This window comes from Dreissena polymorpha, chromosome 6, assembly GCF_020536995.1.
Source record: "Dreissena polymorpha isolate Duluth1 chromosome 6, UMN_Dpol_1.0, whole genome shotgun sequence".
Classification (NCBI taxonomy): Eukaryota; Metazoa; Mollusca; class Bivalvia; order Myida; family Dreissenidae; genus Dreissena; species Dreissena polymorpha.
In genome coordinates this window covers 8,779,606-8,800,538 of record NC_068360.1, presented here as the reverse complement: position 1 = coordinate 8,800,538, position 20,933 = coordinate 8,779,606, and the positions used below count along the sequence as shown (strand labels likewise).

General features: G+C 34.1%; 3 long non-coding RNA genes across 3 annotated transcripts; 1 reads left to right on the top strand and 2 right to left on the bottom strand.

Annotated features, from left to right (window-relative positions):
- Positions 1-1,108: 1,108 nt before the first annotated feature.
- Positions 1,109-20,841, bottom strand: LOC127836349 (uncharacterized). The gene is made up of 4 exons (XR_008028726.1): positions 20,664-20,841; positions 19,830-19,891; positions 3,681-3,742; positions 1,109-1,173 (listed from the first exon to the last, which is right to left on the bottom strand). It is a non-coding gene; the product is annotated as an uncharacterized LOC127836349 (long non-coding RNA).
- On the top strand, positions 12,757-16,133 carry LOC127836348 (uncharacterized). The gene is made up of 2 exons (XR_008028725.1): positions 12,757-12,840; positions 13,989-16,133. It is a non-coding gene; the product is annotated as an uncharacterized LOC127836348 (long non-coding RNA).
- On the bottom strand, positions 15,417-18,279 carry LOC127836347 (uncharacterized). Its single transcript, XR_008028724.1, has 7 exons — positions 17,939-18,279; positions 17,583-17,649; positions 17,270-17,365; positions 16,790-16,852; positions 16,565-16,621; positions 16,131-16,181; positions 15,417-15,697 (listed from the first exon to the last, which is right to left on the bottom strand). It is a non-coding gene; the product is annotated as an uncharacterized LOC127836347 (long non-coding RNA).
- Positions 20,842-20,933: the final 92 nt, after the last annotated feature.

Sequence of the window (20,933 nt, the reverse complement as noted above, 5' to 3'; positions counted from 1 at the left end):
ATTAATTCCAATTTCATCCAAGACAAACAACAAATAAGCAAAAATGATAGATCAAAGATACTTTGAAGTGTAGAAATCAATAAGCTTCCTACAACTTGTTGTTTCACACTAATAAAAGTGTGAAATCTTGAAAGCGCCTTGTTACTCGGAGCCCATTTATTTACCAGTCGCCAATGATATATTCTAGCATATAATGCCATGGGTGCCTTTAAACTGCAGCAGATGGTCAATATGCACTGCCAGCTGTCATTCAGAGGTTGAAGAGAATACACACTTTCATATTTTGGGCGCAAAATAAGTACTTTTGACTATTTTTATGGTGGTAATATGGTCAAATTGGGCGTATATAACTGAGCGAAAGACAAAAATGCTCATTTTTGGGGGTGTAGACTAGAAGGAAAGGTTAAAATGAACAAGATACATATATGTTGGAGAGCATTATAAGCTTAGAAATGAAGTTCTATGAAGTAACAGGGGCAGAAAGGCAGCTCAGATCAATGCAGGCTTCCTGAAAGAGGTTTCTAGTACATCTTCTGGGGACACAGCTTCCCGCAGAATTCTCAACACAACAAATATCATTGATCCATGTCACCTTTGTATGCAAAGACAAGCAAATAAGGTCAATACTTCCCATAAATCACTGAACGAGAGAAGCATGTACCAAATAACAAACTAAACTGGTTGCTGAAAGTGCCACATTTTGGCAAAAAGATCCCTCTAAGGTAAATGATGAAGGGGACACTTGCTACAACAATCCTATGTTTAAGTCGGACGCCACATCCTTTCAAGCCGGGACCATGACTGTAAGCATATTGTGAGAAAACAATACCAAACACAAGCTAATTGAAGGGTTACAAGTAGTATATCAACTCAGATGCACAGCATACATGCTTAGGAACAAGGATAAACCTGTTAATTGCCAACTTCTGCTGCCAACAAAGCACGAGCTTTACGTGTCAGGACGCGGAACTATCCATACAAACTGCACGGGGAATTGCATGACGGCAAGAGTTTGAGTGACCACAAACCTGATTATGACAGTATTTCACACCTTAAGCATCATAAATATGCTTATTTGCTTGTGTACATGATACTAATTTAGTATTATTACCTGTTTTACCATCAACAACCCTTATCCAGTGGCCCTCGGCTTTGTCGCAGACATTCCTCTACCTGAAAAAGTCAAAATTCCCAATATAAAATAGATATAAAATGGCTAAAAACATGCATTTAAGTATTTTTAGTGTATTTCAATGAATAATATGGAGTAATAAACCTTGTTATGTTCATGATTGTACTAAATATGAAAGCTGCCTCAATTAAGTGTCTGCTGCACTGTCCAAACTGTAAAAATGTCCGCCATTCCATGTCGGTAAAATGGGGCTCTGTTTGAATGTTCATGCTTTATGCACAAACTATTGTTGCGTTACTGGATTACGGAGTCCCTGGCGTTGAATTCTGACTCCATGTAGCACACTAATGCTACACGGTCAACCAATATGCCTTTGAATTCAAGTCGGAAAGCAATTTAATCCTTATTTGGCTATATCAGGGTGGGGGGTCAACTTGAAAAACAACTATTCCAGGTCAAATTATCTGAATTCATGCATTTAAGGCAACTATTTTCTTCTCTTTTGTTAAGAAATGACCAAAAATCAGCTTTCCCATTCATATTTTGCACTTGCAGATGATATCACATTTTTACCTGAAGCTAGTTTAGGTTACAATATACCAAAAGATTTCCTACACAAATTCAATGTAAAAGCAATAACTTCAACAAAAAATAAAGTCAAACTTTTGCGCATAGAGACCACCATAACCATACCTTTTCTTAAAGAGCATTCCAAGCCGCAATGATTTAGACAATAAAAAAGGGGGTCATGCGTTTTGCAAGAAAGAACTCGATGCGAATCAGCGGTCACTGTTTTACAGCCATCAATTTACCGGGTTCGTACCAGTGGATGAGGGTTTCCCGCCATTCGTCAAAGTCTCATGTAGTCTTTAACCTTCAAGCAAATGAGTGAATTTCTGTTAAACACCAATGTTTTCCCTACCACATGCACAAAGAACAATTCCAAAATAAAGTCATGGCAAGTGCCCACACAGAGAATTGTGTCTTCTTATAAATGATGTTCAGGTTTTTAAAGAGTATAGCATTGCACTCCAAAAAGATTTAGTATATTGTAACCTAAAGGAAAAATATGTTCTGAATGAAATGTGTTTTTCTTGCATATTATTATCTTCATATTCATATTGCACCAATATATTAAGTTTGGCTGGATTATCTGTCCATTTGGCCATTTTAGATCACATTTTCACATGCGGGTGTTTTCGGTCCGAAGAAGGCGATTTAAGGCCTGTTAAAGCTTAAATGTCCCTTTAAGATTTAAAGCTGTTGTGTTCAATATCTGCAACAAAATACCAAAACAAACCATATGGACAGGCACGTGGGGCTTATGCGGGGTGGGGAAAGAATGAACTTGTTAGATATTTTCACTCCAAGCAATTTTGATAATGTCTTTTTTGTGTGTGTTTTTTTTTAAATTTCCCCACAAATGTCAATTTCAAAGCAAAAAATTCCAATTTCATCCAAGAAAAACAACAAATAAGCAAAAATGAGAGATCAAAGATACTTTGAAGTGTAGAAAACAATAAGCTTCCTATAACTTGTTGTTTCACACTAATAAAAGTGTGAAATCTTGAAAGCGCCTTGTTACTCGGAGCCCATTTATTTACCAGTCGCCAATGATATATTCTAGCATATAATGCCATGGGTGCCTTTAAACTGCAGCAGATGGTCAATATGCACTGCCAGCTGTCATTCAGAGGTTCAAGAGAATACACACTTTCATATTTTGGGCGCACAATTAGTACTTTTGACTATTTTTATGGTGGTAATCTGGTCAAAATGGGCGTTTATAACTGAGCGAAAGACAAAAATGCTCATTTTGGGGGTTTAGACTGGAAGGAATGGTTAAAATGAACACGATACATACATGTTGGAGAGCATTATAAGCTTAGAAATGAAGTTCTATGAAGTAACAAGGGCAGAAAGGCAGCTCAGATCAATGCAGGCTTCCTGAAAGAGGTTTCTAGTACATCTTCTGGGGACACAGCTTCCGCAGAATTCTCAACACAACAAATATCATTGATCCATGTCACCTTTGTATGCAAAGACAAGCAAATAAGGTCAATACTTCCCATAAATCACTGAACGAGAGAAGCATGTACCAAATAAAAAACAAAACTGGTTGATGAAAGTGCCACATTCTGGCAAAAAGATCCCTCTAAGGTAAATGATGAAGGGGACACTTGCTACAACAATCCTATGTTTAAGTCGGACGCCACATCCTTTCAAGCCGGGACCATGATGAAAGCATATTGTGAGAAAACAATACCAAATACAAGCTAATTGAAGGGTTACAAGTAGCATATCAACTCAGATGCACTGCATACATGCTTAGGAACAAGGATAACCCTGTTAAGTGCCAACTTCTGCTGCCAACAAAGCACGAGCTTTACGTGTCAGGACGCGGAACTATCCATACAAACTGCTCGGGGAATTGCATGACGGCAAGAGTTTGAGTGACCACAAACCTGATTATGACAGTATTTCACACCTTAAGCATCATAAATATGCTTATTTGCTTGTGTACATGATACTTATTTAGTATTATTACCTGTTTTACCATCAACAACCCTTATCCAGTGGCCCTCGGCTTTGTCGCAGACATTCCTCTACCTGAAAAAGTCAAAATTCCCAATATAAAATAGATATAAAATGGCTAAAAACATGCATTTAAGTATTTTTAGTGTATTTCTATGAATAATATGGAGTAATAAACCTTGTTATGTTCATGATTGTACTAAATATGAAAGCTGCCTCAATTAAGTGTCTGCTGCGCTGTCCAAACTGTAAAAATGTCCGCCATTCCATGTCGGTGAAATGGGGCTCTGATTGAATGTTCATGCTTTACGCACAAGCTATTGTTGCGTTACTGGATCACGGAGTCCCTGGCGTTGAATTCTGATTTCATGTAGCACACTAACGCTACACGGTCAACCAATATGCCTTTGAATTAAAGTCGGAAAGCAATTTAATCCTTATTTGGCTATATCAGGGTGGGGGGTCAACTTGAAAAACAACTATTCCAGGTCAAATTATCTGAATTCATGCATTTAAGGCACTTATTTTCTTCTCTTTTGTTAAGAAATGACCAAAAATCAGCTCCCCTTCATATTTTGCACTTGCAGATGATATCTCATTCTTACCTGGGCTAGTTTAGGTTACAATATACCAAAAGATTTCCTACACAAATTCAATGTAAAAGCAATAACTTCAACAAAAAATAAAGTCAAACATTTGCGCATAGAGACCACCATAACCACACCTTTTCTTAAAGAGCATTCCAAGCCGCAATGATTTAGACAATAAAAAGGGGGGTCATGCGTTTTGCAAGAAAGAACTCGATGCGAATCAGCGGTCACTCTTTTACAGCCATCAATTTACCGGGTTCGTACCAGTGGATGAGGGTTTCCCGCCATATGTCAAAGTCTCATGTAGTCTTTAACCTTCAAGCAAATGAGTGAATTTCTGTTAAACATCAATGTTTTTCCTACCACATACACAAAGAACAATTCCAAAATAAAGTCATGGCAAGTGCCCACACAGAGAATAGTGTCTTCTTATAAATGATGTTCAGGGGGCCGTTTCATTAACTGTTGCAGCGCAGTTGCAGTTGCAATTTTGCTAATAATTGCAACTTGCAACCTTGTGTCCGTTTCATTAAAAAGTTGCAGTTGCAACGTGCACCTGCTGGTTGCAAATTTGTATTGGGCGTTTGCAACTGCCTGTAAGGTGGTGCAGATGGTAGTCAAAATGGCCGAAATTGACGCGTATGTAAGATTACAGAGACGAAATCGGCGAAATGCAAGCGAATTCTGTCCTCGTATTCAATTCGCGAATGTCCGCGACATGGATTTTGTCTCAAGGTATCGGGTTGACCGCGGTACGGCACAAGAATCGCTCGAAATAGTTGGACAGGATTTATCCCGCGGGACTCAGAGAGGACACTCCATACCTCCTGACACACAGGCAAGTTTTTTCTCGAAAATTTATGCATCAATCTGTTTCCTTTTATATTAGTGAATAACCTGACCCAAATTTCATATGTTGTACATGTATGAACATCCGGTAACAACTTCCGGTGTAGAGATGCCGATGGATTTAATTGCTATTAAATTAAATAGTTTTGACCGAAAATCGACTGTATTAATTCATATCTCGAAGAATATGCAGTGTGGATCAAGCAAAGGAAGTTTTTTTCTATTTAATTTATCGATTCTATATTAGAAATTGATTATTCAATGTCAACCGTTATGAAATTGAAATTACTTCAGTACCAAAAAAACCTGCCATGTTTTTCCCAGAAACACATATATTGGTTTCGACAATGTGCATACTATCAGTACTTACTTATTCTGCATGATGACTCATTCTTTTGTTGTTGTTTTTTAATTTTCTTTATGATGTGTCCTAGGCAATATTGTTTACATTTTCAGCTGCTGTTGAGTCTGAGGTACTTGGCAAAAGGGGCCTTCTATAGTGAAGTCGCAGACACTCATGGTGTAAGCAGAAGCACTGTGTGCAGAGTAATTGGCAGAGTTGTCAATAGTATAAATGCAAATATTGACAATATAAGGTAAGAAATAGAGTTTTATATAATTGCTATTTGTTGATTTACATTAAACTTGTTTGATTGTTTAAATAACTTCAACATGTACATCAATCTATGTCTGATTGCCCTAGGTATGTTTTATAACTCAGACAACATATGTATGGCATGAACTTTGCCGCTTTTAGACAATTGGATGAAAAAGAATGTGAAAAAAATAAAGTGTGCTTTAATAATGTCTGTCAGATTGTGAAAATGCTTGTCAAATCTTGCACCTAATTGGATGATGTGTCTTATAAACTTTCGTTTTTATTTTGATTACAGTTAATTTGTTTAAAAGTAATTGAAAGTATATGTTCTGTATGTAATCTTATACTATAATATTATAAAAGTATTGGTATTAGTTGTACTAAGTAAGTATTAAGTGAGCTACCTGTAAGTTTGACTGTAAATTAGTGGAATAATTGATGTGGGAGTGAAATGAGGATATTATGCACTGTTATTTTTTAATTACTTTTTTTCTAAAGCTCATTTACTACTAGGTGAATCACTGCTAAAATAGCATTTAATTCATTGTATAAGGTAGCACATCACTGTTAATAATTGTCTTTGTCATTTTTCAGCAATGTTATAATACAATATAATGCTGTAAAGGTAATTTTGAAGGAAAATTATTCTAGATATTGCCCAGTTGTTATTAAAGACAATTATGTAATTGTATGTAAAACATTTAAGTTTTATTTTCAAAAATACATTTTTTATTACTTTTTTATTTTCAAATACATATTTTAATTGTATTAAACAAGTCTGAACATTTTACAATTCCAGATTTCCCACGCAGCCTCAGAGTTTTGCTCCAGGTGAAACGTGACTTTTACCGAAAGTGTTCGCTGCCGAATATTGTGGGTGTGATTGATGGCACTTTGGTACCAATAGTGACACCATCAGAAAACAAAGAGGTGTACATGTGCCGAAAAGGGTTTCATGCCCTAAATTGTCAGGCGGTCTCCTCACCAGACTTGAAGTAAGATATTTTGTAAGGTTTCATTTTCTTAAATGGACAAAGGCATTGAAAATCCTAATTTGAAATGAACTGACAAGGTTATCAAGTTAAAATAACTATTTAATCAATGCGAGTATATATCCCTTAAATATTTCAGAGGCATTAGATGTCCCAGCCTTCAAAATATTCAGTTGCTTAATATAAATAAAAGCGGTACTCAGTGACATAGGCGAATCCATTTCGGGGCGGATGCTGCATACGCCCAAACCTTAAATTGCTAAAGTTAAATCATTCATTTGATGTTTCACACTTAACTAGACATAACTTATTTCACACTTAAATAGACATAAATCACCTATTTAAACTAATTTTCTTTTTTTCGTAGGCAAGATTTCCCACTTATCAGTCTGTGTCGCCCCGCTTTTCATTTCCAACTTTGCGAATCTGATGTATCCCTCTTTATGCACATTGATTCTCTTGTTGCTGCATTTTCTAGCAGTGGTTGTCAAAGCGTTCAAAATAATTAAAATAGTGGACCTTCCGGGTAGCTTCGTCTCCCTGGACCCCTAGCAGGAGCCTTCATTATCCTGCCACCGCCCCCCCCCCGCCCCCCCAAAAAATTCCTGGATCCGCCCCTGAGTGACGTTTTAAAATTTATTGGTACATATAATGTTACTGGACATTTTCTGACACATGTCACTTCGTTTCATTTTGGTGTGTTAAACGTGTAAAATCACAATCATTTTTGACTGTGTAATTACCAATGTCAGTTAATTTAGGGTCAGTAATATCTGATTTTGCTTGATAACAATTTTTTTTTTATATATATAGTCTTTATTAACCTCGTCCATAGGTATGTGCAGGTCGAGGCCATCCTGCTCCATACCTTACAAAAGATTGTGTTAGTAGCTCAAGATTAATATATATAGATATACATATACATTGCAAAAAATCATACACGAATTCATTACATTATAATACAAGTATTATAAAAAAAGGACATGCGCAAATAACACATATAATTTTTATCTATCTGTGAGGTTAATACAGATTAATGTATATGAAAATACAAAAATTAAATAAATTTGAAGAAAAAATGGCATGTCACCAGTGTACTAAAAAAATGTTTACTTGTACATATTTTGTAACAATGAAATATATTGGCTTGGGTTCATTCTATGAGTAATCTTACAACTGACCAATTAGGGAATTCATTATTTTGAATAGTTGTCTGCTTTTGGATATCCCATGATAAAAGTAGACTTCTCTTAAGTCCTGGAACATTGGGGATTTTGTTTGTTTGTTTACACATGAAGACATATTTTTTAATTCCAAGAAGCAATATATTGATAGGATTCATTTTTTCCATACAAATTCCTAGAATCATGTCTTGGCAAGAGAGTGAAGGCATATTGACATTATTTATATTCAATACGTTCGAGACATGTTGAACAATTTTTTGGATGTGCTCACAACCCCAGAAAAGGTGAGTTAAAGTTTCCTCATTTTGATTACAAAAAGTACATTTATTATCATCAACAATTTTAATTTTAAAAAGAAGATATTTAGTACCTAAAATTCTATGTATTATTCTAGTATGTAACCATTGTAAATATGTGTCTCTGGTTATTTCAAAAACAAAGCTGTACACATACTTCCAGTCAATATTATTAAAAATTGCATTCCATTTTGTTTCACTTGAAGGTTTTTCAGTGTTTGAAATAAAAGTTTCGTATACTAGTTTATTTTGTTTCTGGGCAAAAACAAATTTAAGGTACCAAGGAATATAAGCTCCATCATTGGATGTTGCTTTTACAGATGCAAAACCTGAGTTTTTTATGAAATTTGCTACAGATCTTTTTAGCCCTTCGTAGAATAAAAAATTGATATGTTTACATGTACAAGCTTCAATTTCTTGCTTAGACTTGAATTGTCCAGAGGTACATAATATGTCTCTTATAAATCGTATGCCACGTTCATACATACTTTTTTCATAAAAACTATTATCACCGATCTTTAAGCTGTTGTTATAAAAAAGTGGCATGTCAAGTACATCATCAGGTTTTCTTATTTTAATTTTGTTTATGTACATTCTATAATATTTCAGAACATCCTTCCAGAAAGAGTTTGTGAGATTTTCAACAATTTTGTCTATATAAGCATTTCCCACATTTATCATTTTTTGAACATCAAACAGTGAATACACAAGTTGAAAACATTTTCCTGTACATGTTACTAATTTTTTTATCCATGTTAGCTTCATACTTTTTTCAAATGAGTAAACATTAATCATATTGAGCCCTCCATCTTCATAAGATTTTATAAGTATATAATGCTTAATTTTATTAGTTCCATCCCATATGAAGTTGTTAAAACAATTTTGTATTTGTTTCAAAATATTGGATCCTGGGCTAGGAAGGGAAATAAATACGTGTGTAAAAAGGGGAAGCAACAATGTTTTAACTATGATTATCATTCCTAATGGTGTAAGATATCTTCTTTTCCAAAATTTTATTACACTTTGTAAACTTGCTATTTTGTTTTTGAAATTCAACTCAACCATTTCCTTTAAATCTACATCAAATATAATGCCTAAAACTTTAAAATTTGTTGTGCCCCACTGAAATTTGTACTTAGTTTTAATTGAGTGAGTGCTATATTTGTTTGAACCTATCCATATCAAATTTGTTTTGTCAAAGTTTATTTTCAATCCAGACTCTGAAGCAAAATTATGTAATAACTGCAAAACAGCATTAAGTGAGATATCAGAACCATCTAACAAAAGAGAGGTGTCATCTGCAAATTGAGATATCTTATATTCAACATTTTCTATTTTAATTCCTTTTATGTTTTTTGAGTTTCGAATTAGAATAGCCAAAATGTCTGCGCTTAAAATAAAGATATATGAGCTGATTGGGTCTCCTTGACGGCATCCTCTTTCAATTCTTATGAAATCTGATAGATACCCATTAATCTGAATAGTTGTCATGGTGTTATATAAGAACAGACGGACCCATTTTCTGAGCGTAGTACCAAAATTAAAATGAAGTAAGGTTTTTTCAATAAAATTAAAGGAGAGTGTATCGAAGGCCTTTTCAAAGTCCAATGTCATTAAAAGTCCAGGTATTTTGTTATCTTCTGTGTATTGTAAAATATCGTGTAGTAGTCTTGTGTTTTCTCCAATATATCTGCCTTTATTAAAGCCAGTTTGGTCTTTGGAAATAAGTTTATCCAGAACAGTCTTTAATCTGTTTGCAATTGTACCTGAGGCTATCTTATAAACAACATTTAAAGTGTTAAAGGTCTAAGATTTTGTAAGAATTGTATTGGTTTGTTTTCTTTTGGTATGCATGTTATGATTCCCTGTTTTTGTGTTATTGATAAGGATCCTGAGATGAAGGCATAATTTAGACTTCTGAGAATAAAAAATTTAAGATCCTTCCAGAAAATTTTGAAAAACTCTGTTGTGAAGCCATCTGAGCCTGGGCTCTTCTCATTTTTCATATTTTTTAGTGTAGCAGAGATTTCTTCAATTGTCAGCAAGCCTTCTAATGTCTGAGATTCCTCATTACTTAGTTTAATTATTTGATATTGTTCTAGCTCATTAAAGATGTCAGAATTACTATTGGTTTCATTTGTTATTGTTTCTGTATATAAAGTTTTGTAATATTTAGCAGCTTCGGTTAAAATTTCATTTTGATCATACACATTTTTGCCATCATTGTTTATAATATAAGGAATAGTTTTACTAGATGAATGTTGTTTTTCAAAATTACAAAAATATTTTGTAGGTTTTTCACCATCATCTATCCATTTTGCTTTTGATCGTATGCATGATCCCTTTAATTTAGTTTCACGTATATTTGATAGTTCCTGTTGCAGTAAATTTAGCGCATCAATGTTCGTTTCATTAATATTTTTTTCAAATGTTTCAATTTGTTTTAAAAGAAAAGATTCCCTATCGTTCCTCTGTTTACACTTGTAAGATGAAAAAGATATTGTTTTGCCTCTAATTTCCATTAGAAGAGTTTCTAAAAATAGTTGATCATTTATAGTAAATTGCAACAAGTTATCATCAATAGTATTAAGTAATTCTGTATTATAAACAGGTAGGCAATACTGTTTTTTAATTTCTTCAATTTTTGATTTAATAATATTTAGATATTCTTCATCATATAATAATGAATTGTTGAACTTCCAGAGTCCTTTACCATGGGTAACTTCACAGAGATTTAAATCTAAAGTTATAACTGAATGGTCAGATTTGTAGCTAGCTTTAATTTCAGATTGTCTTATATGCTGCACAAGATTGCTAGTGACAAGGAAGAAATCTAGTCTGGCTTGCTGAAGAGTATTTGGTTTTCTCCATGTATATTGGTTAACATCACCATTGATTAATCTAAATGTATCTATTAAGCTTCTATCATTTATAATATTATATAAAAATTCTCTTGACTTTGTTGTTATCTAGGTTTTTATAATTTGAATAATCTAGTTTAGTATCTTGTACAAGATTAAAAAAATCCCCACATATGACATAAGTGTCATTTCCGAATATGTCAATTTTAGAAAAAAGCTCAGCATAAAAATCTGGTTTATCAGTATTGGGTCCATATGCAGTACATAGAGTAAATCTTTTTGTATCAAATGTTAAATCCAAGAGTAAGTAATTTCCAGTTTGATCTGTTATGGTGGCATGAATTGTTACTGCTGTATTCTTTTTAAACAAAATGCAAACCCCTCTAGAGTTAGAAGTACCATGACTGAAATAACAATCCCCATCCCACTGAATAGATACCTGTTTTTCTATTGATGGAGTAAAGTGACAATCTTGTAAACAATATGCATTTGCTTTTTGGTTTTTCAAATAGTTTAATACATCATTACGTTGTTTATAGTCGTTAAGGCCACGGCAGTTGTAAGATAAAATCTTAAAGTCAACCATTTGTATAGATTGTGAAGTTTAAATTATAATTTTGGAACATCATACGAAAGAACCCAATTGCCAATAAACGTAAAAAATTACAGTTTGTTATGAACTTAATGTTTAAAATATGTACATCAAATGCAAAAAGTTTGTTCATTACACAGGTGTCCACATCTGATTACAATTATATTTTGCCTTCTAGCATGAACATTTGAAAACCATTTGTTCATTGAATATATAAAATCATGGTAAATGCAGCTCTCGTTATTATTGTTTTCGCAATTTAACAGATTCCTGGATGTTGTTGCTCGTTGGCCGGGTTCTACCCATGATGCAGCAATATTTGAGAATTCCCGGTTGAAGGTAAAAACTAAGAAGGAATTTTCACTTAAAAAAAGATTTGTTCACAAATGCCAGTGAGTAGTAATTAACATACTGTACATGATGCTATTATGATTAAATTGTTTTCAAAGCCAATTAATATGTCTGAAGAAACTTCTCTTTTGAGTGAGTATCCCTGGCAGGTAGGGATAGAAACTAACAGTTTACAGTTGGTTGCCCACATGGGCAACCATATTTAGTGTTTTTGTTGCCCAGCTAAAGACTAACGAGCCCAGTACAGTGTACATGTAGTGTCATGTGTCTACAATAAGACTGTCTTTAAAATACACATAATTAAAAGATAACTCAACAACAGCATTGCTTAATTGACCAACTTTCTGTGTTTATATGTCTGACTGTATTATGTCCTTATATAAGTCTGAGTAAAATCATTTCATTAGCTTTGATAATTGAATTTTATTAAACTAATGATTAACTAACAGTCACCGATTTCATTAAATGTTGAGTTGCCCAGGCCAACACGTACTGGCCCTTGGCTCACGCGCAACCACTAATTTCCATCCCTGCAGGCTGCCTTAGTCAAACAGACATTGTTTACGTATTTTCTGTATTATACATATTATTTAGTCATACTTTGTCCCTAAGAAGCTGTTTGGACTGTTTTCTTGTATGTTTCTCGGTATTTATGTCTTTCTCTATTCATGGGATGATTTTCTTTACCAAATTATTCACAGGATTACCTTGATAACTTCTTGGGGACAGTGGTTATGCTCTCAAGAGGTATCTGCTGACACCCATCACCGCCCCCCGCAAGAACACCTGTATAATAGACGTCATCGCCAAGGTCGATTGTGCATAGAGAGAACCTTTCGTCTACTCAAGTCTAGATTCAGGTAGACGGAAGTATTTAATTATTATTTACACCTTTGTAAATCCAACCATTTTAGGTAGTCAATGTTGCACTCTCAGGTCACAGTCTGTTAACCATGATATACTGATCTGGTATGAGTATAAATATGTATACGAGGATAATGCACACCAAATGGGATTGTACACCATCTGTTAATAAGGAAGTTATGGCGCTTTGTATATTGAAAAAACTCTTTTTAATATTAGCATAGAGCTTTACCTCCATTTACATGGGACTTTTATGAGCAAGAGCCATGAAACTTGCCATAGTTGTTCTCAATCATATGGGGGTGCTTCACATTCAACACCAATAATCCTAAGTGGTAAGAAAATGGTCCATGTGTATATGAAAGATGCTTTTTAGCTCAACTATCATATATGAAATATATATAGTGGAGCTAAAGAACCAGCCGTCGGCGTCTGTGTGGGCATTGAATGTTAAAGTTTGCGTACCACCGCAAATATTTTCTATGTCCCTTGACATGTTGATTTCATATTTTGCATACTTCTTTACCAGCATGACCCTAACCTATAAACAAGATCAGGCAACTGTATCATGCATTTTGTGAGAATTATTGCCCCATTTTCACGTAGAATATGCATATTATTGATAAATCTATGTTTTAAGTTAGCGTACCACCTTTAATATTTTCTATGTCCCTTGACATATTGCTTTTATATTTTGCATACTTCTTTACCAACATGACCCCAATCTATAAACAAGAGTAGACAACTGTATCAAGCATTTTGTAAGAATTATGGCCCCTTTTTATATTTAAAAAATTGAAAAATTTGTTTAAGTTTTGTGTTTAGGTTCACTTTATTCCTAAAGTACCAAAGCTATTGCTTTCATAATTGCAACACTTACTAACTTTCATAAGGGGATGGTGCATGCAAAGTTATGTATCTCTGACTGGCATTTTGACATATTTATGACACCTTTTATACTTAAATAACACAAAGGTCAAAATCACACATTTTGATTAAATATGTCTTATTTAGTAAGGATTCTTCCATACTAAAAATGATTCTTCAAATGTACTGATGTAATTGTTCTCAATTATCAGGCAGTGCAAGACCCACGTGTTTTTTTCACCTTTAAATAAAAAATGAATTGAATATTTTATTACAGATGCCTTCACAAGACCGGTGGTGTTTTACCATTCAAGCCACAAAAATGTGCAAGCGTATTCATGGCTTTTTGTCGCTTGCACAACCTGTGCGTGCAAAACGGTCTTCCAGAACCACCAGAACTTGATATGGAGGAGGACCATGATCTGGAAGTGGACGCACCTGACAACAACCTTGGTGGTCAGGCTGTGCGCAATCAATTTGTACAAATACGTTGATTGATTGGATATGATGGTTCATATATGAGAGAAATCCAGGCATAGGTCACTTACAGCTTGCTGTATGGCCTGGATATCTCCCGCATATGAACCATGTCTCATGTATAAATATTTGTCATTGTGTTTGTTATTGTGTGGATTGATTGGATATGATGGTTCATATGTGAGAGATATCCAGGCATAGGTCACTTACAGCTTGCTGTATGGCCTTGATATCTCCCACATATGAACCATGTCTAAATTATAAATATTTTTCATTTTTGATTTTTATTGTGTGGATTGATTGGATATTATTGTTCATATGTAAAAGATATCCAGGCATAGGTCACATACAACTTGCTGTATGGCCTGGATATCTCTCACATATGGACCATGGCTCATTTAATATATTTGTTATATGGTACCTATTTTCTCTGAACTAAATATTATGTGTACATTGCTTTTAGACTGTGGTTTGTATGTGAGAGTTATCCAGGCATAGGTCACTTACAGCTTGCTGTATGGCTTGGATACCTCCCACATATGAACCATGCCTAATTTACAAATATTGGCATTTGTGTGTGTATTAATTTGTGAATTGATAAGACACTGGTTCATATGTGAGAGATATCTAGGCATAGGTCACTTACAGCTTGCTGTATGGCCTGTATATCTCTCATGGGATCCTAGACAACATGAAACTGGTTTTAAATGGACTGTCGGATCATTGGCCTCTTCTTCATCATATATTGCCATGATGCGCTGACATAGTGTCCCGTGCAAATACATGCATGAAAGCTTAACCACACAAATAACTGTATAATTACTGCCTTTCTAGTATATGTGTATGTATATATTCTTTATTTATCTCAAAATCACGTGTAATTAAAGCTTCTATTGAAAAATAATCTATATGGCCAATGAATTATGGGAGGGGGTAATTGTTTGTTAGGACAAGGTCAAGTGATTTTAGTAATTATGATAATTAGAAACCATATCTGTGAAGAACATAAATTTGATTTTTAAAAGTTTATAATATTTACTAAAAAAATTATGTCTGTGTTTAATATGGTAATTTTATGTAATGAACTTAACAAATTATTTCATATAACATGAGACAAAAAATAATGCACTTTATATCAAATTAAAAAAAGAACTATGATATATATTTGTATATAAAATTAATCATCATTTTCTTTCAGTTTATTAAAAATGTTTTGGTGAAAAGTGAATAGACAATTACTCTGTTAAAGAAATTTAATGATATTTTCATAAAATCAAATCTTTAACATAAATTGAATAGTTAAGCATTGATTTGACAGGCACACACATATTAACAACAGTTACATTTCAAAAACAAAATTGTCTGCATAATGTTTACTGGCAATAATTGACAAACTTGTGCTGATTTTGTCAAGAAACTCATTCCGCTGCACGTTCAACTCGTTGCTCCTTGTATATTCAGCAAGAAGCTGCCGCTGGACATTCAACAGTTCAGCTGAACACTGGCACTCTACAAAATATCAATTTGAACTAGTTGTCATTAACTGCCCTTTTGTCACTCAATTATTTGTTTAACAAATAATATGTTTAAACTGCATGACAAACATTTTTTGTCCATGACTATCTTAAATATTTTCTCAAAGAAGATACACTTTTTAGATCTTAGAGTATTGGACTGGCATTTCTCATAGTTGTTTAGAATGTAGAAAGCCAGCAAGTTATGGCAATATTTGTAAATATGTATTCATGATAAGTCACTAAGTGTATGCGTTTGCTTGCATAAATTTGTTTTATTTCATTTTTTGTTTCATGGTTCTTCAATTACTGTTCAATAAGTAGCTGTTCCTATGTATACTACTTGCCTGGATTGAACTGACAGACTTGAAGAATCCTTATTATACTAGTACTTTTAACATGTATATGAAAATAAAACAATTAATCACCTTCTGCATTGGTTTTCTTCTTCTTTCTTAAAGGGGTGTATACAATATCCTCTATGAAATAAATAAGCATTTGCATCAATATCAATTTTTTACTGCAATATTATTATTTTTCCTAAACAGTTGAGAACATATCGATAGCCATTTTGAGAAAAGTAGGGGCGAATTAGGAATTTTTGAGAAACGACTGTATTTTGAAGCGACATACTTAAGCAATGGTTTTAAAAGATCATACATTCATTTGTATAAAGAGACACTATATTCCGGCAAATATATTTCATATTGCTTTTTGTTAAATCTGAAATATATTTCATTCTTTATTTGTGGTGATAAATCAATCATAACAAAATTTTGTATTAGATGGACTGTTCATTCATTATTATCCTGCAATATATGTAATAAACCATTAAAGCCAACAAACATGAACTGTTCAGTACCTTCATCTTGCACTAGTGATGACACGGTTGCACTGTTTCTTTCATTTTCAGAAGTTTCTGCAAAATAGAAATGATAATGAAAATAACAATTTAATTTCTTATCACCAACATACGATTCCTTTGCCCACTGTAACAGCAAATATGTAACCTAGTAAATGACATAATTTCAACTTTAAAATAAATTTCTTAAAATGAAGCTTTAAATTTAAACAGAAAAATATGTACCAATTGGACCAGTGTCATTTCCTCTAGTCCATTAAGGATATTGTCGGGGACACAAGAGAGTACCTGTTACAAAATAAAGGCAAAAAATATATATTTAAATGGGATTATGTTAACAATGGTAACATACCATTGCAAAATACAACATATCTAAAATACATGTAGGTTTAAATAATGTACAAATGATTTAATATAAAAATATTTTGATGAAAAAAGGAAACTAAATTTATACATTTATTAAAAGCTTGTCTCCAAGAACAAGACCTTTTTTTAAAGTTTTAATAACATTCACAATAACAAGCAGACATGTATAGTCTTTTCAATATAATATATTTATAGGTATGTTAACAACAAGTCCACAATGGTAGTTTAATCTTATTGTTTTTTAATAAACAAGGATTAAGACTTATTTTGGCATTTGTACGCTTGCAAGAAAGTATGCATATGAATATTATTGTTTACATTTTATAAAAAATATCAAACCTTTTCTTGAACAGCAGTCAGTCCCGGAACTGCATCCCCACCTCCCGTTTGCCTTTGTTCCTTTCGGTGTTTTCTCGCCTTCGCTACAGTCCAACACTGCGAAAAAGTATTTTTATTATATATGACTATAACATCAACAATTCCATGAAAAAGTACAATTGAAAAAATAACCACGCCAAAACTATAATGAAAAAGGGTAATTTACATACATGATACTTTTTAGAATTGTGGCATAATTATCATGCAAACTTTCTTACACTATTTATAAGGATACAGTGTTCTATTTATCTTCAATGTTAATAATAGCATTTACCTTCAGATCTTTTCATTTATTCTTCATTTCCTCCATGGACCTTCCGTTACCTCCGACCGCATTAATCCTACATGAACATACACGAAAATTAATAAGGGCTCGTGCTATGTCGAACCAATTTTATCCATTATCGCGGATGCAGATAAGAAAAATTCCTTCACATAGATAGACCTACATCAAGATGTTGCTTTTCATTAATTTACAGTACCATTTATTCTTCTAAACAAACAAACTATAAATGCACTGTATTTGAAGCAATCCACTGGGCTCATCACTTAAACAAAAATTACACAAAATCTTCGCAGAGGCCAATTGACAACTGTCAACTAAATAAATATGCATAAAACAATACGTACGATTCTAAAACAGCGGAAAACTTCTTCTCCTTCTCTTCATTAGTAACTTTTATTGGAGAATTTTCCGAATAGAATGTCACGATACATGACATAACCGTCAACTAGGACGTCGTTCTCTTCCCGTGTCCAGTTGCAACTTCTCGACGCCATTTTTGTTTACAGTTCGTCTGACAGTTTTGCGCGTAAATGACGTCACGATTTTCGGAATAAGTGGCGTTTAACCTATTGAAAGTTGCAACCGCATTTATGAAACGCACTTAATCGAGAGTTGCAAATCGATGTGAAAAACTTGCAACTTGCAACTGCAACTGCAACTGCACTGCAACCATTAATGAAACGGCTCCCAGGTTTCTAAAGAGTATAGCATTGCACTCCAAAAAGATTAAGTATATTGTAACCTAAAGGAAAAATATGTTCTGAATGAAATGTGTTTTTCTTGCATATTATTATCTTCCTATTCATATTGCACCAATATATTAAGTTTGGCTGGATTGTCTGTCCATTTGGCCATTTTAGATCACATTTTCACATGCGGGAGTTTTCGGTCCGAAGAAGGCGATTTAAGGCCTGTTAAAGCTTAAATGTCCCTTTAAGATTTAAAGCTGTTGTGCTCAATATCTGCAACAAAATACCAAAAACAAACCATATGGACAGGCACTTTGGGCTTATGCGGGGTGGGGAAAGAATGAACTTGTTAGATATTTTCACTCCAAGCAATTTTGATAATGTCTTTTTGTGTGTGTGTTTTTTTTATACCCCCACATATGTCAATTTCAAAGCAAAAAAATCAAATTTCATCCAAGACAAACAACAAATAAGCAAAAATGAGAGATCAAAGATACTTTGAAGTGTAGAAGTCAATAAGCTTCCTATAACTTGTTGTTTCACACTAATACAAGTGTGAAATCTTGAAAGCGCCTTGTTACTCGGAGCCCATTTATTTACCAGTCGCCAATGATATATTCTAGCATATAATGCCATGGGTGCCTTTAAACTGCAGCAGATGGTCAATATGCACTGCCAGCTGTCATTCAGAGGTTCAAGAGAATACACACTTTCATATTTTGGGCGCAAAATAAGTACTTTTGACTATTTTTATGGTGGTAATCTGGTCAAAATGGGCGTTTATAACTGAGCGAAAGACAAAAATGCTCATTTTGGGGGTTTAGACTGGAAGGAAAGGTTAAAATGAACAAGATACATATATGTTGGAGATCATTATAAGCTTAGAAATGAAGTTCTATGAAGTAACAGGGGCAGAAAGGCAGCTCAGATCAATGCAGGCTTCCTGAAAGAGGTTTCTAGTACATCTACTGGGGACACAGCTTCCCGCAGAATTCTCAACACAACAAATATCATTGATCCATGTCACCTTTGTATGCAAAGACAAGCAAATAAGGTCAATACTTCCCATAAATCACTGAATGAGAGAAGCATGTACGAAATAACAAACTAAACTGGTTGCTAAAAGTGCCACATTTTGGCAAAAAGATCCCTCTAAGGTAAATGATGAAGGGGACACTTGCTACAACAATCCTATGTTTAAGTCGGACGCCACATCCTTTCAAGCCGGGACCATGACTGTAAGCATATTGTGAGAAAACAATACCAAACACAAGCTAATTGTAGGGTTACAAGTAGCATATCAACTTAGATGCACTGCATACATGCTTAGGAACAAGGATAAACCTGTTAAGTGCCAACCTCTGCTGCCAACAAAGCACGAGCTTTACGTGTCAGGACGCGGAACTATCCATACAAACTGCACGGGGAATTGCATGACGGCAAGGGTTTGAGTGACCACAAACCTGATTATGACAGTATTTCACACCTTGAGCATAATAAATATGCTTATTTGCTTGTGTACATGATACTAATTTAGTATTATTACCTGTTTTACCATCAACAACCCTTATCCAGTGGCCCTCGGCTTAGTCGCAGACATTCCTCTACCTGAAAAAGTCAAAATTCCCAATATAAAATAGATATAAAATGGCTAAAATTAGGCATTTAAATATTTTTAGTGTATTTCTATGAATAAAATGGAGTAATAAACCTTGTTATGTTCATGATTGTACTAAATATGAAGGCTGCCTCAATTAAGTGTCTGCTGCACTGTCCAAACTGTAAAAATGTCCGCCATTCCATGTCGGTGAAATGGGGCTCTGTTTGAATGTTCATGCTTTATGCACAAGCTATTGTTGCGTTACTGGATCACGGAGTCCCTGGCGTTGAATTCTGATTTCATGTAGCACACTAACGCTACACGGTCAACCAATATGCCTTTGAATTCAAGTCGGAAAGCAATTTAATCCTTATTTGGCTATATCAGGGTGGGGGGTCAACTTGAAAAACAACTATTCCAGGTCAAATTAGCTGAATTCATGCATTTAAGGCATTTATTTTTTTCTCTTTTGTTAAGAAATGACCAAAAATCAGCTTTCCCATTCATATTTTGCACTTGCAGATGATATCTCATTTTTACCTGAAGCTAGTTTTGGTTACAATATACCAAAAGATTTCCTACACAAATTCAATGTAAAAGCAATAACTTCAACAAAAAATAAAGTCAAACTTTTGCGCATAGAGACCCCCATAACCATACCTTTTCTTAAAGAGCATTCCAAGCCGCAATGATTTAGACAATAAAAAAGGGGGGTCATGCGTTTTGCAAGAAAGAACTCGATGCGAATCAGCGGTCACTGTTTTAAAGCCATCAATTTACCGGGTTCGTACCAGTGGATGAGGGTTTCCCGCCATCTGTCAAAGTCTCATGTAGTCTTTAACCTTCAAGCAAATAAGTGAAATTCTGTTAAACATCAATGTTTTCCCTACCACATGCACAAAGAACAATTCCAAAATAAAGTCATGGCAAGTGCCCACACAGAGAATTGTGTCTTCTTATAAATGATGTTCAGGTTTTTAAAGAGTATAGCATTGCACTCCAAAAGGATTTAGTTTATTGTAACCTACATCAGAGAGACGGTGTGGTGTA